We start from the raw sequence: 19,238 nt of genomic DNA, 5'->3' as shown, positions 1-19,238 counted from the left end.
TCTAAAACTTCCCTTTGGGCTCCTATTTATGCATTTTTAAAGACAAACATTTCAGATTAATAAATATAATGTGAACAAGAGCTCACCTTTTACAGAAGGCACTTTCAATGTCTAAACAAGAGATTTGTTAAAGATGCAGCAATAACAATTTCCACATTGTCCATTATACAGAAGATATTTGTTTTTGTACTCAGATGAAGTGATTTTATTTCTGAGAACAAAACTCCCCCCCAAAAAACCAAACCTACACAGGCAAAATTTTCATTATATGTGGGTGTAATGAGTCCTCATATACTCAATAAGTGTTTAGCTGACCTGACTGCAGGGAATTGATAAATCCATTACCGTCAGAGTAACAAAGTCCACCTTGCTTTATTTTTTTTTTTATTAGAGAACAGAATATATTGTTGCAGAACAAATCAGATACTAGACATCTTCAGTGCTTTAACAAATTTTGTTCCAGGCAATCATGCTTAATACTACAGTCCTGTATTTATAACTTGTTTATGAAGTTAGTTGGAGGCAACATGACGGTTGCTAAGCTTTCAGTGTGAGTAGAGGAGGAAAGGTTAACTGACACAGTTATGCCAGTCGGCTCCAGTCAAAGTGCAGTTGTGGAAACCATCCGACTATTGTTACAAATACTAAGTAATTACGTTGATTCTGCTCAGTTCCCAGGAGACAAGAACTGGAATCAGAAATCGAAAAATCACAGCTTGTATTGACTGCCAGTACTGATAGCAGTATCAGCAGACAGATGAAAACTGCCTATGCAGGATATGAAAGCAACACTAACATCTCCTACTATTCACAGAAGCAGCTTGTTGACAAGAAATATTGCAGTCCTTTTCCTTGATCCACCCTTGATTGACACAGGGATGAGGACAGCATTCAAACATGGCTGGTTTGCACCATTATAGGTTTCACACCTTCCAGTGCAAACTGAAGATAGGTAAACCATGAATTTCAGTAATATCTTCCAAACGCGGAACTCCCCTAGTAAGCCATGGTATTGAGATTTTCCTGAAAGTGAGCATGACACAAGACACCAAAAGGCCCTTGATTTCCAGACTTCCTGTACTGGAACACCAACTAGCACACAGCAACTTTGGAGACCGAAGATCTGAATCGCTAGTGTGCAACACTAAAACAAGGAGGCTTAGAATAAAATCTGCACAACATACTGTTGCAGGGTGGGTGTCTCCTGGGTGGGTCCCTCCCATTACTCTTCCTCTTGATTCAGCAAGTCTTAGTATTATGAGACTGTTTGCATATTGCCTCTGGGCTTCTCTCCTACTGCAGAAGCTGCCCATTTTCTCCTGGGAAAAATCCATCTTTTCACTTCTGAGGGCCACCTACACAACTTCCCCCGGCTCTTTGTTGAAGTTTTTCAGTTTATTTGTATTACAGTGTCCAGCTTGCTATCTTTCTCATCCTCTTTAGAGGGCAAAATAAAGTTGGCAGAAATCAGTTTTCTGCTTGAACATGTTCAGTTGTTTTGGGGAAGGGACTTACTTTCTGTCCTTTGGGAGAGCTCTACCTGGCCCAGACTGCGGCTTACAGAATGAGGTAAAAAGGCAACTGTTTCACAGCTCTGTCCTCTAACAGGACATACAGTACTCACACATCATGCTGCATACTGGTGTTGTGAGGTCAGTTTTACCATTTAATCCTTGCAATTGAAATACATGCCCTTTTCTTGTATCATTTTCCTCTCTAGCTAAGAGCAAGCCTCTTCTGTCACACAGAAACATAGGAAGTATTTTGCTCTTAAACCTGAGAAGAGAGACAGGACTCAATTCATTTAACTAATTAGTGGTGTGTGTTGCCCTTTGAGCAGGTTGCAATAGGAGTATATTGTAAGCTGTAGGTACATGAGCAATTGAGAGTGTTTCAGGGTTGGTACATGCTCTCTCAGCAAAATGGCAGGTTATTCTCTTTAACCGCCATCTGTGTGACTTCCCCACTGGCAAATTTAGTAAAATAAATATATAGCATCTCTCAAATATTAGGCCTTTTCTTTGGGGAGAAAAAAGCCTGCCTACAAAAAGTAATTCCGAAGTAGAATGTAGGAAACAACACCGCCTTTGATTTTGTTTAGTAACTTAATGGCATACAACCAAACAGGTTATGCAGTATGTTGTGAAAGGATCTAATATTGCCTTAGAATCCCTTGAGTATTTTTTAAGGAACACCAAGTAAAATAAAGCTACTGCAAAGCCCCAAGCATACTGTATCATGAGTCTGACACTACTTTAATAATTTTTTATTATTACACAAACATGGTTTTGGTCTGGTAGGATCAATTGGGGGAGATAGTTTATTAAGTGAAAACAAAAAGATATAGATGAAAATCAGAGTGAAAAAGAAAAACTATTGTGAAATGTATGTTTTCTAAATTAGGAGATGTCCAAACTATAATTTGCCCTGAATTTCTCAAAGTCTAAATCAATTTAGCTTAAAGTCTGTGCTTTATACAATGCTTTTGGCTTCACTCTCTTAAAAAAAAAAGTAGTTAATTTCTTTAAGAAAGAAATTAATAAAATTTAAATTAATGAAATGGGGTAGAGGTTGGATTCTGTACATTCAGGTATCCTTGAAAAATCTTCGTTTTCCTTCTTGTACTATCTGTATGTTAGCAGTTGTTTTTAAGAATCAGTTTAAAAAAACGCATGTTAAGGCCACATATACCTTGTGACTAAGGACCTTGTGACTAAGGACTAGAGGACATTTACCTCTTCATTATGGTATGCCTAAGTGCTACCCAGATGCTCTATAACTTATTAATACCTTTTCAGCTTCCCAACTAAAGGCCTAAAATCCTTGCTTCCCTTCCTCTCCAAAACAAGATGCAGTATAAGAATCCTACAACAGTTGTCTTCTAGAATTGCTTAAGTATTTCCATATTAAGAACCCAATCTTTTGGGTTGCCTTTGTAAAAGAGCTTACTTACGATCAACTCTGTTAAAAAAAGTGTTTTTAAAGTGTGTGTGGAGCTGACCCAGGTTCCATCATTGTTGTAACAGAACTGTATTGAAGTCAGTGCTGTGTCACTTCCACCTTCTGCAGATTCAGTCTGAAGTTGACAAGTTCGGTATCTACAGGCTGAATTTGTACACTGTTTATGTCAGATACAGTGCACTTCAGCTTCTACAAACAAAGCTGTAGGAAAGAGCAATGCTGATGCTTATTTAAAAGGAAACAGTGAGCAAGCAAGAGAAAGAAAAAGAAACAGAAACAAGGAAGTGTAAGATTCAAACATACTTTGTACCACTGTAAATTAATGGGACAAATCTGCATTGCACTTAACTATCAGTAGCCTATTGTTGTATTATATGGTCAAATGTACAAGTTGGATATGGTAAAACAGGAAGACGGGGGATTCTTTTCAAATTTGGGTCTCATATGCTCTTTCAAACCTTCAAACTCTGAAGATTTTGCAAATGCAAGACAGGTCTCTTCTTGGTCCAATAATGCTGCTCCATAAAAACACTACAAAATATTATCTGACACTTCATTAGTTTGCTTCACTAGCTTTCCTGGAGATCACTTAGCAACAGAACTCCCCAAACACACACATGCATGTCATTAAATAAAGAGAAATGGCTTTCTGCTCTAAGAAGGTCATCAAAATTGTAATTAAAGTAAAATGCATTACTATGTTGAGCTCATTTGTAATTAAAAAACAGATTTATGAAAGATGTAGCTATTCATCTCAAACATATTTATTTTATAACTCTTCCCATTTTCAATGGTCTCAAACAAGATTTGGAAACAAAGAAGCATTAAAGTGTAAACTAAGTAAGTATGAGGAAAACAGCAACAGAGATATATGGAAATTAGCGTTGTTTAATTCAAAGACATAACAACAAAACCATATGCTAGCATCAAACAGACACTGCAAGTTAATAAGGAACATTTCTGATTCCACAGTCGAGAGAGGTCAGTCTCAAAAGGAGATTTCATAGGTTTAGTTTACTCAGCACTCAAAAATGTGGGTGAATAAGACAACAGCTCTATTTAGAAACAAGCTCTAGATTAATAAATATAAAATGGAATATGTATTTGAGAAGTTGGCTTGTTTTTACTACCTCCACTTTCCCAATTCTGCCTCTGAATACATTAGCCAATTTGTGCAATTTCAAGTCTCCAGCCTAGCAAGAAAGAAGAGTTTTGTTTTCTTTCACCATGTTTCAATACTTTCAATTTTACCCTCCAACCACTGAAAGAAGTCCCTTGTCTTAACAAAGTTAACTATACTGAATGTAAAAAAAAAAAGCTTGAATTTTTTCATCTGAACTTTCTCTAGTCTAATCTTTTTGAAGATACATTCAGGAAACACAAGTACAATTTTGTTTCCTTTCCATTTTACCTGATGGGATGCATAAGCTGAGCAAGAGCCCATCAGAAGAAAGTCAGTGTTATGTTTCTGTTCACTTTGGTGACAGCTGTAGCCCAGTAAATGTGATTTTCTGCCATCCCTAGTAGAAGGCCACGGGCTTTGCATTGACTGGCCAGTGCAAGGTCTCAGGTCTCATCCAGGCTGGTACAGCCTGAGCTGGATTTAGCTGTTTGCAACAATTGCCTGGTGAATTCACTCCAAGTGTGTTACCTTAACCTCTCTGAGTACCCTGTGTAGCAGTTGTCCCACAGGCCTTTCTGCAAAAATATTTGGGAATCAATGGAAAGGAAGCTGTCTGTTGTGAGAAAGCTTGTAGAAACAAATCTGAGACTGAAAGGAAAGAAACTCCCACCATAAACATTATACTTCTCCATGCAAAGTCCTCGGGTTGCTGATGACTTATTACCACTACGACCCCTGTGGCAGGTGAGAAAGGTTCAGCTGCTGACCTTAGGATTTAGAAGGACATTGGAAAGGTGAACATCACAACAGAGAAAAGGGCAGGATAGAAATTGTGTAGCAATTTTAACTTTGTTATTAATTACATTTTTCTGTATTATTTTGAACTATTAGACTGTGAAAACATTATTGTAACTAAAAATAAATTCTTAGCTCCAGATTTGATGTGTTCCTTTCTGCCCAGAACAAGATTTTGATTTAGATCATTATTATGTCTTGAATTTCTACATGACATCAGCTTGGTTTTATGTAAAACATCATGTTAAATTGCAACTCGGTTTTATGCAAAAGTGCTTAGAAGCCTTCAGGCATTCTTCCAAAGAAAAACCTCTTATTTTATTGCGATTATTTCATTGTACATTGCCCAAATCTCTATATTTTTTCTGTCAGAGATCTTTCCAGCTGTAGGCACTGTTGTACCTGATAAGGATTTGCTAATGCAATAGCTATACATGGCCTAGTTCAGGAAAGCCAAAGAGGTGAGTAGCTACTGTCCCTTTGGATTAAACACTTGTAGTCATTGTAACCCTTCTCTCAACTTCCAAATCACACTATGGCTCCAGTTAACTGGTTTGCTAAGGCAACATGACTAAACTGCTGTGGTAGAATTGCCTCTCTGGTGATATATCTGCAGTTTAAATAAAGTGTGGAAGTGTGATCTTCATTTTTTCTAGAAAACTCCTTGCTAAATACAAACTCTTAGTTTTGTTTCATTTGTATCCACTGCTTGACAAGTAGGTGTGACTTAGTAATTGGAAACCCTTGATCGCTAATGATTGCTGTGATCTATCTCTGCAGCTTTTCTGAGATCTTCAGCAGTATAGAGAACATTAAGAATAGCCAAGCTGTTTATATCTAAGAAATTGCTCTGCAACAGCAGGATTTGTACAGTACAAGCATTTTTTTGATGAAGCAAGAAAGAATTGAATTAATGCAGAAGCCACATTAACTTAGATTTAACACATGTTTTGCATTTAGAAACGGCCAGCTAATGCTGTAGTAAGATCAATAGGATTGGGCTGCTTTGAATTTTTGCAACTCCCATGATATAGTCCAAGCTGTTTATTACCTGCACTACAGTCTCTAGACTGTAGAAGCAATCTAATGTCTCTCTTGGATACTTGTTCATCTTCTTTGTGTGTTTGAAAGCATTATATTAGATGTAGGGGCATTAATCTGTAGTTTTAATTTCAGAGAAAAGTGTTGGACACTCACTATTAGAATTATTTGAAGTAGATCCAAACTAGAGAACTAAAATACTTTTGTGAATCTACAGTATTTGGATATGTTAGGGGAGAATCTTTGTGCTACTTGATAACTGGTGACACATTCGAGGTCAACCCCAGTAATTTGGTGATACCTCCTACACCTAATAACTCTAAAATTTGTGAAGGACAAAGTCTTAAAAAAAAAAAAAAAAGGCTTAAAAATTATAATATCCAAAATAGTTTGGTGGAGTAATGACTGTATCTGAATTGAGAAAATCACCTCTGCTTTACTTCCTCAAAGAAAGTCTAGTGTGCACCACTTCAAGATGCAGCATAAAACATAAGACTTGGAAGTATATTTCTGTTGTCATTGTTACCTAGGATGGTGTAAAGGGGAGAGAGAATAAAGCACTTGCGTGTTCAAGGATGGCCTAAAAATGGGTATGTTAAATGTTGAGATAGGGTGCCTGAGCCTTCAGCAGATCTGCATGTACTTCTTTGCACCCAGTGATCTACTTCTAGAATGGACTTTCTGTGGCAGTCCCAAACAGGAGGTAATAATGCACGACACCTGCATCTGCCATGAAATGTAAGACCCTGCTAGAACTTCGACATCTAGGGAATGCAGTGAAAAAATGCACAAAATAGCTTAGCATGAGGCCAGCTTGCATATGTAGGATTTTATTAGCTCCATACCAAGCTAAAAAAAAATCAGCTTCCTTAACCTGGAAGCAGAACAGCCATGCTTATTATGCTCAGGGCTAACAGCTCTAGCTGTGCATGGCATCTACTCCAGAATGCTTTGTATTAATGACACAATTAATCAGCAACCCAAGTAAACTACACCAAAATTAAGGAATCACTGTAATACTAATGTAATCACATTATGATTACATTGTTATGTTATTATGAATTATTATTTGCATTGATAATACTTACAGAATAATTTAATTATGACACTTTTAATTGCCCCTTTGCTTCAGAAATAGTGAATTTGGGAAGAGATCTTGTCCAAATTGAATGATTCAAAAAGCAGAAGTACTTCTGTACCAACTAACTATGTTTTAAAAAATAATATTTCTATTATTTATTCTATGATTTTCTAAAAAAAATAGTTCTATTATTTAGAGTTTTCTGTTATTTCTATTATACCATTATCTCTCTAACATCACCCTGTAGACTTCTGTTTCATTCTAGGTGAAACCTGCACTTTATCCATAAAGGTTATAATTGAAAATATTGATAGTGTGATAAATGTTACTGTTTTCACAAACAGTTTCTCAAATTTCATTTCTCATTATGTGGAGGACAAGAAGGGAAAATAATCAAACATTTACTTAAAGAAAAGCTTTACAACCCAGTTTTTGTAGAAAAATGTGAACTACAAGCTTCTATTCTTAAATGCAGAGTAAAAGTATTAAAGTTCATGTATTTTGTGCAACTTCTATTGCATTGCATTTAGTACACAGTGTTCTGTGTACCAAAAATAAAAGGATTCATTTTTAGAGCCTATTAAAATTGCAGTTCTAGTCTATAAAGGAACTTGTAAAAATAGCATCACAGGAATAAATTTTAAATGTGTCTAGTAAATCTGAGCTGGAAATCAAAGTTTAAAACAAGGAGAAAGAGAAGAAACTGTTGAATTGACAGGCATATTTGTCTTCAAAAATGAATTTACATTCTCAGTGAGGTATCAAATGTTGTTTAGATTTTTATTTTTATTTTCAAGGACTATTATCCACTCCTTCGACTGACAGTCATCACCTGTCATTCTTTAAGTGATCTCTTTGCTTCCAAGGAGACTTGAAGCTTCAGACCAGTCACATGAATGCACAGTGCCTGGCACAAAGTGTACCTATCATTGGACTATCATCATCAGTTACTTCTACCTCAGACTATCCACTTTGCTACTAATTCCCCAATCTCCATTTTTAGCCATGATAAGATATGTCTCAAGAGGACATAAATGATAGCATGATTTGGTAAAATCATTAAAGAAAAAAATAAATGCTATGTATACATCTAGGTATTTATATGTTGTTCCTTAAAGTCAGTCAACTTATTTCTTTGTATCTCATGAAACCTTTTTGCTTAACACACACATTAACTTCCATTTGGTCCTGACTTTGGCTTTGCTTAATCTCAGTTATGCCTTTTCTAAGTTCAGCCTGAACACTGTGAGGTTATGAGCTGTTCAAAGGCTTCAAGTTTTAAGCAGATGTCAGATTTCTAAGAAGCTCTTTATATATGAATCTAGCAAAAGTCATTTTGGTGTTATATGCATGTGTCTTTTGTTAGGACTGGGAGATTGATCTTTTAGAACTTGCAGCATGTCTTGATCAAGTTTTTGTAAAAGCCAAACACAAGAAGTTCACCAAATTAAGGGTGTCCTTTGAGTGGAAATAAGTAACGGAGAGCCTGTAACTGCAAACATTTTCAGTCTTGCTGACTTGAACCTGATGAGAAGCATCTCTAAGGAGAATTTTTAATTTCTTTGGGGAAAAAAAGGACTCATCTGAAAAACAAGTGTTAAGTGTTTCATCTTGCAAATATTGCCCTCAAGTGCTTATACTGCAACCTGGTCACAATTCCCAAGAAAGTATTCTCCCAAACGCATTAAACTTATCTGAATCAGCTTCATATCCAATTACATCTTCCTTAGTTCTCATGACTGGGAATGATAAACTGTTGTACTCTCGATACTGTGCACTGAAGGAAAATGACCTTGTAAAGCAGGCAAATGACACCTAAAAATCAACTTCAAGAGGTGTTGGGGGGACATTTCTGTATAGCGTTTGGGGTTGTTTCTTCTTTTTTTTTTTTTATCCCCTCCAAGCCTTTTAGATCAAAGGATGACAAGAAACATCAGTGACTTTTAACTAAAGACTGTTTACAAGTATAAAAATAACTGTTCAGTTGGTGTCCCATTTTTCTGTGGGGAACGTATCTGATAAATCCTCTTTGAACGCGTTGAATTGCTCAAAGGACCACATGGGCCTTGGGTAACTAATCTACAATGGCAGCAGTAACTACAAACTATTAGATTTCACATAGAAAATAACAGAAGAAGAAGTAAAGTTAAAGGCAGGAGCAGGAGGGGGGCTACTCTCCAAAAGCAGGTGAGCACGAAGCTGAGGACAACCCCATGGCTGTCCATGTCCCCACTGGTGAGGTAGCACCCCACTAGGTCTGAAGGCAGGAGTCAGAGCCGGATGCTGCCATCAGGGTCCAACAACAGACCCAGGCACAGCAAGCAGGGAACCAGGTCCAGGGACCAACCAGGGGCTCCAGTCAGCAGCAAAAGAAGATGGGAGCCAGAGGCAGGCTGAAGGCAAGGCTGCAATGTGGCGGAAAGGGCCAGAGACAGGGCCAGGCACCAGCTTATCTACAGTATTCCTCAGAGCAGCTTTGGGTACCCTAGTCTGAGCTTAAGTGAGACTTAAGGGCCTGAGGATAAGAGTCAGGGGGGACACCAGGTGGGTCTGGTCAGAGGGAGTCAGGCCTGCTAATGCCCTCAGGGCCCTGACGGTTGCTAAAGCCAAATTACCATGACCATTTGCTTTTAGAAAGAAAAGCCTAGCCTAACAGGGTGGTATCCATCTGCATCTTACACATTACAGAATTTGACAGAAACGTAAAGTCATCATTGCTTCTTGGATTTAGGTAAAATTAAAGGTGGAGATGGTGATGGAAGACTGGAAAGGCTGAGAGACCTGGGGTTGTTCAACCTGGAGAAGACAAGGCTCAGGGGATCTTATCAATGTATATAAATACATGAAGGGAGGGTGGAAGGAGGACACAGCCAGGATCTTTTCAGTGGTGCACAGTGACCAGCAAAAATTATCTAGCTTCTTGTAAAAATAATAGCTCACAAACCATCCCAAACGTTTCTGGTAATACCTTTCTGGATGCCCTAGTGCAGATAGGCTTTTTACCTACCATTAGGTTAAGCTGAGTGCTGGCACATAATTACATGAGACAAATGAAGGGCTGGTTAAATTAAAGTCTTCTTGTTGATAACAGAATGAGCTCTTAAACACCAGGAGTTCTTGTTCACCTTTGTGCTTCCCAAATATTGCTCCCTCTTTCTAAAAATGTAACTGAAGTTTAGATCCTCACCTGCAAAGTTCTGGTTGTTTCTTTCAGTCTTTTTATAATCGTAACATGAAAAACAAGTACTATTAGTTTATAAAGAATGTTATCAGAAAAGTATAATTTTATACACACACATGTATATGGTCATATAAGACTGTACTGGGTCTGGCTGAGATGGAGTTAATTTTCCCCATAGCAGCCCTCATAGTGCTGTGCTTTGTATTGATAGCTAGAAAGGTGTTGATAACACACCAGTGTGTTGGCTACTGCTGAGCAGTGCTCACACAGCATCAAGGCTGTCTCTCCAACATTGCCCCCTCACCCGTAGGCTGGGGGTGGGCAAGATCTTGGGAGGGGACATAGCCAGGACAGCTGACCCAAACTGAACAAAGGGATATTCCATACCATATGAGGTCTTGCTCAGCAATAAAAGCTAAGAGAAAGGAGGTGGGGGAGGGGCATTCATTATTACAACGTTTGTCTTCCAGAGCAACCACTACATGTACTGAAGCCTTACTTCCCGGGAAGTGGCTGGACATAGCCTGCTAATGGAAAGTAGACAATAAATCCTTTGTTTTCCTTTGCTTCTGCACGTGGCCTTTGCTTTTGCGTTATTAAACTGCCTTTATCTTGACCCACGAGTTTGTTCCATCTTATTTTCTCCCCCCATTGTCCTGCTGAGTGACAGAGCGGCTTGGTGGGCATGTAGCATCCAGCCAAGGTCAACCCACCACAAAGACAATAATAATATTGGGAAAGAGAGCTCATAGAAGCAATCTCTTATAGTATTTGATATGATCTCATGAAATTTTCTGTGGCAGAATAAGCCAAATAGCTGTGGATAGAAACACTATCTGAACTGAAAACTGCTTGAAACAGTGGTGATTAATTAACAGTTGACTGAGTTAGGAGAGCAGAAGTCTTGCAAGCTGACAAAGAACTTGGGTAAACAAGCTGGATATCAGGGCAAAGTTCCTGGCTATGGACTTGTTTTAGGCTATGAAGTTATTAAAATCCAAGATAGTGAATGCAAATATAAAGTAAGGGGGGGGGGAAAGTAACCTGGGTTTGTAGGGAGAGGAACTGAACGATCTGAAAGGTATCATCCAACTTCCAGTGCTGTTATTATTGCATTTTCATTTGCACTTTGGACTAAACTCACATTTTACGTAGATTTAGAATTAATGTACTAAGCAAAATTTAAGAAATGTAAATGCTAAATGGACAGACTGAAGCAAACAGAAAGAAAAGGACAGCCAAGTTTTACCTTTTTTGCACACAGGGCATATCAAGGAACATAGCAAGGTGGCTAGGGGCAGAGTGTATGCTTACCACCTGGCCTACTTTGCCAGCTGAGGATAAGACAGTCTTCACTGTCATTTGCCTGCGTAAAAAAATACAGCTTTAGTGACAAATCAACAACTGCATCCATCTCCACAGAATGTGCCTCCCGGTATCGTTCTGTCCTGGTTTTGGCTGGGATAGAGTTAATTTTCTTCCTAGTAGCTGGTATAGTGCTGTATTTTGGATTTTAGTATGAGAAAAATATTGATAACACCCTGATGTTTTAGTTGTTGCTAAGTAATGTTTACACTGGTCAAGGACTTTTCAGCTTCCCATGCTCTGCCAGGTGCACAGGAAACTGGGAGGGGGCACAGCCAGGACAGCTGACCCAAACTGGCCAAAGGGCTATTCTATACCATGTGACATCATGCTCAGTATACAAACTGGGGGGGAGTTGGCCAGGGGGTAGCAATCGCAGCTGGGGGACTGGCTGGGCATCGGTCAGCAGGTGGTGAGTGGTTGTATCACTTGTTTTTTCCTGGATTTTGTTCCTCTCTTGCTCTCTTGTTGTTTTCCTTCTCATTACAATTTATTAATTATTATTATTATGATTGTTGTTGTTGTTATTATTATTGTTATTATTATTATTATTTTGTTCCAGTTATTAAACTGTTCTTATCTCAACCCATGAGTTTTCTTACCTTTGCTCTTCGGATTCTCTCCTGCATCCCGCCAGGAAGGCAGGGTGAGCTAGAGGCTGTGTGGTACTTAATTGCTGACTGGGGCTAAACCACAACACTGCTGCATTGAAATAGGTCACATATAAAATGTCTGTGCTATGGATATGTTTTTTAAAATTGTCCTTTATGTCTGATGAAAGGAATACATGTTTCAGATTATTCTTTGGCTTTGGTGCTTTCTCTCCAGGACACTGTCTTTTGGGATAATACTTTAAAAACATCTCATATCACCTTGTATTTCTGTATGACTGCTACTAGCTCATTGTGTTTCTTGACCAAACCCCCATTTCTTATGTTCAACATGCATTAAACATAATAAAAAATCAGGTGTCAGATTCAAGGAGTTGTTACAGCAGCACTTATACCTGAACTCCTTATGTGTGATACATACCAAGTGCAGGGAGAACAGACTTACTGCATAGTAATTTTTAGATGGTTCTTTATAAAGATCTTGTTCATACGGCCCAAATTCACTCATGATAAAATAGATGTCTAGGAATGCATTAGCAGAGTGTTGGGATATTGCATTTAAAATGACATTGTCCTCAATCACGTTAAAAAAATGTTTAGGCGTTTTATCCAACAGGCCTGATTAATGATGGCATCAAAAGAGGTTTCTGGGTTTTTTGCTCAGAATGCTGACTTCCTCCAGGTCTGCCAGCTAAAATGTGTTTCAAACAAGCGATGGGCCCAGCTGCACACCTTAGAGGAAAGCTTTATTGTTGGTGTCCCAGTCTTTCTGCAATCATCAGCTTGCTTTTGATTGGTAGCAGGATAGAATTCATTAGAACTGGGGTGGAGAAAGGGAGTTTTATGGATAACTCAATTGTGAAGTGGGTATTTGGCCTTTTACTTTTAAAGGCAGTACATGCAAATTCTCTTTGAACAAAGGTAGACCCCCAGTTGAACAGCAATCTTTATTGCAAAGATTTCCTTAGTTTTAGACTCTACCATCCCTGATTCTTTGACATCTTTTACCAAGGTGGACTATAAACTAATAAAGACACCTGAGATCTATCAGGATTTGAATTTTAAATGTGATGTTTTCTGTTCCTACCCTTTTTCGCTACTGCAGTGAGAGGAGAGATTCACTACTGAGGGGCTATTAGGATTTTTCTCATACACAACCACTTTTGCATAAGATCACAGACTATGGTATTCAAAATCCAAGCCTTCAGCCACATCTCCTTAAATTCAACCCACTTCCTTCACTTCATGGCCATCCCTTTCATGTTGACACACAAGGCCTATTATCCATTTTCCTCTGCATGAATGACAAAATTGTGCAAGTCATCCCTTTCATGGTTAGTATATGGTTTCATGACCGAATGGCATGAAAAAATAGGTCATTTACACTATGGAAGTGGTGGGCGGGGAAGCCAAGGGGTTGGGAGCAATGTTTTGGAAAAGACCCTTCCACTACGTGACGACCAAAAACCTTCTTGCTCTGGTGAGTACGGTAGCAGATATGAAGGGGGAGATATACAGCAAAGCACTTTGATTATTGTATATTATAGAAAGTGGAATTTGTAATTTCTGTGAGGACAGCGTCAAAACTTATCTGAAAAGCATAACGATGATGCACTGGCCATAGCCAATATAGCATTATGCATATGACATAAAAAGATTCTGGAGACAAACTATTAAGTGAAAAACCTAAGACTAAGACCTCCTTTGTAACATACTCTGCAATAATTGCAGATCCAGGACAGATATCACTATGTGGTTGAAAAAATGGCATAGGAAAGGGAAGATAAGACTCGCTTGGAGTTGAGTAACTTGGACAAAGAAACAGAGCTTTTGATTTTGGGGAGTATCTTGATATGCCAAGTGTCTTAGGGCTCTGGCAGAAGGCAGATAATCGTTGGTGCACTTCAGGAAGACAGAAGGTATAACAGATGACAGAGTAAACTGGACCAATACAGAAATGCTATCATTATCAAAACCTAAAGTCAAATGAGGTTAAGAGCTGTCTCAACCAGTAATAGTGAATCCATATAAAATTAAATGCCTTGCCTAAATGTGGAAGAGTGTAGAGATGGTTTAAAGACCCCATCTTTGAAAGACAGAGAATATTTATGCCACCTGTAATAACAAACTTTAGCAGGACCAGAAAAAGCCAGTACCATTAAACAGCAGAATAAAAGAGCTAGTAGAAATATGTATATATATATCCTTAAAACAGCTAAAAGAGGAAGTCAAGTCTGATGAGGAAAATAGGAATGATCTTAAACAGCTGCAATTTAAAATTTAAAAAACATAATACAAATAGTTTGGAATGCTAGTTGTTAAGGGACTAAAGATACTACGAAAAAGTTTTTCAAGCACAAGTTTTTCAAGTTTTTCAGAAGGAGAAAGTCTGCCAAGAAGCCAAGACTGATAGCTGGTCAAAGTGTTAAAGGTGTTCCTAGAGAAAATACAGTCATAGCAGGAAAACTAAATAATTATTTTTCTTCAGTATTCTCTACAGAAGTGGTCAAGGAGATTCCCATAGTAGAGCTTTCCACATGAGGTGCAAGATGGAAAAGTTCTCAAATTGAAGAGCCATTGAAAAGTTTTCAGAAGAAAAATAAATAAAGGTTTTAGTAATAGATTGCCTAGATTAGCTGGTACTAATCTAGTGTTTCTAAAGGAATAGCTATAAGAAACAGCTAAAATGCTAATTGTGTTTTATAACCAATGGCATTACTGAGGGAATGAGGCCCTGAGAGGAACCGACAGTTTATTATGAAATCCTTCATCAAGGGTCTTGTAGACCTAAGCTGACATGGGAAGAAAGGAAAGATTTTATTTTTTACTATTTTTTTACTAATATTTTTTGACTAACAGGTGGGAAACAAACAGTAGGAAAAATGGTAAGTTGCCATGATTCAGAGAAGTTACTGCTGGCATCTTTCAGGGATCTCTATGCGCACAACATAAGTGACAGTTTGATGATTTTTTTAAAAAAAATATTCTGTTTAGTTTAAACTAAACTGACTACAATGAGTTTCAGGAGTACCTCATGATACTGAGTCATTGGCAATCAAATGTCAACTGAAATCCAGTGTTTATAAACACAAAGTAACACATATAAGGAAAAACAGCACAAAGTAAAGGCCTGTAAAGAATTAGCTGAATTAGATATTATTGCTAAGAAATTGAGGAGTCATTTTGAATAGTTCTGTTTGAATGACAGCTCTGTATCCAGCAGTGGTCTGAGGCAAATGGAATGTAGATATTTTTTGGTGGATAAATGGAAATCTAAATAACAACAACCAAACAATTGTGTGGTATATGCAGCTTTGAATGCAAAGTAAAATTTTCTTGTGCTTCTTCCTTCTGTCCTCCTCACACCCTCTGATCCAACCCAAAGAAGAAAATGGTGGAAATGGTAAAAATAGAAAGGAGAACAATGAAGAAAAGGTATGGACAGATAACTGTTCTATATTAGTATTTAGGATTTTTTGCTTTAGAAAAGAGGGAGTGAAAAGGGGAAGTATATAACACAGGTCATATTACTTCATGTGCAATATGGAGAAACTGAATGGAATATAATTCTTCCCTACTTAACATGCTGCAGAAACTAGGAGTATTAAATGAAATTCTTAGACAGAAGTTTCAAAACAAACACAAGATTAAGAAAATATCTCCAGTGGACATTGAGATTGTAGAATGTATTGTCACGAGTTGTTACACTATCTGAAGTACAAGTAGATTCAAAAGGCAAGTAGACTGATTTATAGAAGAGTTTAACAAGGACTGTTGACAACACAGAAGTGGATGAAAGGTCTAGCATGGGAAATCCTTAAACTAAAAATTTATCATGGCTGGGATAATGTACCTACCTATCCTTTATTCTAATGCTTATTCCTACAGCATCCACAGTGACCAGTGTCAGAGATCAGATACAGAGCTAAATGGACACATACCATGATTGTTATTCTTTTTGTCTTAACGTAAATTGGTTGAGTCATAACACACCTCTTGATCGATAATAATGAAATTCTATTACTCATTTTCTAAGTAGAGATGCGGAACAGTGTCAACCTGCATTGTATAAAAGGTTAATACTTACCAGTTTTAAACTTCATACATTTGTAATTGCAGTCCTACTTTCTTTCCATTGAACATTGTTTAAATTCTTTGAAATAGTTGGAGAGGAATAAGGTGTCTACATAAGCTATATAAATGAAGAGGACCTTGAAAAAATCACCTGTACTTCATAAGGTTAGGCTGCCAACCATGTCAAGTTTCCTGAATTGGTCATGTAACAAACGTGATTGTGTGTACTATACGGTTTTATTATTCTTTGGCTCTCATTGGCAATATTTGTTCCAGCAGTTGCAACAGAGGTCAGGACAGTGACAAACAGGACAGTGGAAATCTGCACATAAATGGACTAAGAGTTTGCAAGGATCCTTCAAGCATGAAATAGTGTTTGAGAGAGAAAAAGAAATATTTCCTGCAGGGGCTATGTCCCTTCATACTGAAGTAGGAACTGTCATGTCATGAAATAAAGTGTATAAATATGGGTCTTTTTGCATATTTTCAGTGTGAAAAATAAGTACCAGGACCGAGTTTCCTGTGTGATTTCTCCTTATGTGTTGTCAGTAGGCATAGTGGTAATACTTGACTGCTGGGCTGCATCTGTACCATAAAATTGTCATGTTGTCAGCTAATGAATTACAGCTATTCAAGTCTTAGCCTATGCTTTTTGTATTATAATACAATTGTACTTGAGTATAGGGAGTTTGTACATCAATGGAAGTTAAGAGGCGCTAAGTAGTACATAGAGGTCATATTAAGTCACTAAGAAGTATATAAAAGAAGTATACTAAGTACATACTAAGAAGTATATAGAAGTCATATTTCTCTATGTTATGGAGAAAGTGATTTCAGTTTTATAATTTAAATCAACATTATATCGAGGACAAGCCTTGAGGCAGCAGCAAAGGACCTGAGTTTGTAACGTGAATGTTGGCCGCCACTTGACACAAACTTCGTAGGGATGGCTCTTGTGTTAATTAATATATCCAAGTTAGGGAGCACTGAAACCTGAATATAACCATCATGAAGTATAAAGAGGTGTGAAAAGGGAAAAAGAATGCCCCCTTTCCCCTTCTTTTAATACCAATCTCTTTCCCCTTCTTTTAATACCAATGCCTAAGGCTGCTCAAGGACTCAGAAACATTAAGCAGCCTTTAGTCTGGTTGGTTACAGAAAAAAAAATCACAGGAGACATCAATAATTCATGACAAAACTATGCAGTTTATGTAGTGCTAGACATTGAATAAATCTCATAGCAATCCAATCAGATCTATATTTGGGTAAACATCCTAAGCAATCCTTTCTCAGAAAGTTGTTACAGTCTTTGAGCTAGAGTGTTCATCTGTACAAACATGTGATACTCATCCTGAAAAACAACAAAAAAAAAACCCAAAAAGCTGAAGAGGTATAGAAAGTGAACTCTTAGAGGCTGTTCTTGCAGATGAAGGCTGGTGCATATTGGTTTGTTAGTAAGAGAAAGCTTTTCCTTGCTGAAACTACTCAGAGGTGAAAGAAAAAATCAGTCTCTAGGACCATAAGGTTAGCACCTTTCACAAGTAATTACTTCAAGGCAAATCTCAAAAAAAAAAGAAAAAAAAAAAGAAAGAACTTGTCCTTCCAACAGAGGCAGTATCCCACATTCAAAAAAAGACAGTAAAACCTCAGTTCTGTGGAAGCCAAAGTTGAAGATCCCACTGGCTTCATTGGAGCCACCATTTAATCCATGGAGTGTTTCAGAACATTCTTTTTTATTAGAGTCAGAGCTAACATGTCCAGGGTCCTGGCACCATCTGAAGATGTGCACATATAATTTGCATTATCTTTAACAAGAATAGTGTGGATATCTGAGATGTCAGTGGAGGTCTGTATGTGTGGGATTAAAAAGAAAAGCTTAGGTTACAACCCTGAGCCAGAGAGATTTTCTTTGATTTGCTTTCCCATTCATGTGCTGATCAAATCTACCCCAGCCAACATGGGAAATTTCATGAGCTTCTTTGCAGACAAAATGTATTTTGCTATAGTCATATAACTCCCAGCTGCAACATAAAATCGGTGATATGCAGTCTGGAAAGAGCACTTAGTAAAGGCGACCATGGGCTCCTCTCTGTGGAGACTTCTCTCTCATGTCTTTCCCATACAAAAGAATTCTCAATTAATGATTGGAGGAGGGATAATTATATAATTGCAATGTGATATAGTAAGTGTTTATTCCAGCTAATTTATTTTTTAAATAAAGTTAATAATTTACAACCAGTACATAGTCATTTCTCTTAAACTTGTGTAAGTAATCAGGAGGCAATTTGAAAAGAACTCTCTTTGATGATACACATTGTTATGCACAACACTTGTCATTTTTGTTTGCAAATGATAAATTATTCAAACAGTTTCTCACTGCAGTCATGTGGTTGCTTAATGTGTCAGTGAGATAGGAGTTTTATTTTTTGACTGGATCCCTAAAAGTAAGATGAGCCTAAGATGTTCAATACATCCAATATATGTTACTAATCCTTAGCCCTGAAAAGAGGAAAAAACACAAAGAGAAGAAAAATATACTAATAGATACACTTATGAAACAAATATACAAAAGAATTCTGGAATTATGATGTTTCTTTTTCAGGTAAGTTATGAGTCTGAGGGAATTGTTCTTTGTATTTGACAGGCAATATAAAGCTTAGAATGCAGTTTTAAGATGATCACAGCTAACAGTCACATGTATTCTTCCTTTTAGACAAAAAAGAAAATGAAAAATGAGTTGCTCTGTAAAAGGTCCACTATCAGTTTTTTAAGCAGTCACAACCTGGTAGCTGATTGATTAAAGGTAGCTATTCAACTTGTTGACCCTAACTGTTTCAGAGGAAAAATGAGTCACAGTTCACATATTAGCATATGTGATGTTAGGATAATGAGTTCTTGCACATGAAATGAGTTATGATAAGGAAAGAGATGCATGTTTGCAAATTGCAGGGACATGTTTACATCTGGAAGAGCTAAAACATGAGAGATGCTGGTTAAAATCCAGGT

The sequence above is a fragment of the Ciconia boyciana genome, chromosome 2 (assembly GCF_034638445.1).
Source record: "Ciconia boyciana chromosome 2, ASM3463844v1, whole genome shotgun sequence".
Classification (NCBI taxonomy): Eukaryota; Metazoa; Chordata; class Aves; order Ciconiiformes; family Ciconiidae; genus Ciconia; species Ciconia boyciana.
Note: the sequence above shows the minus strand (reverse complement) of the source record.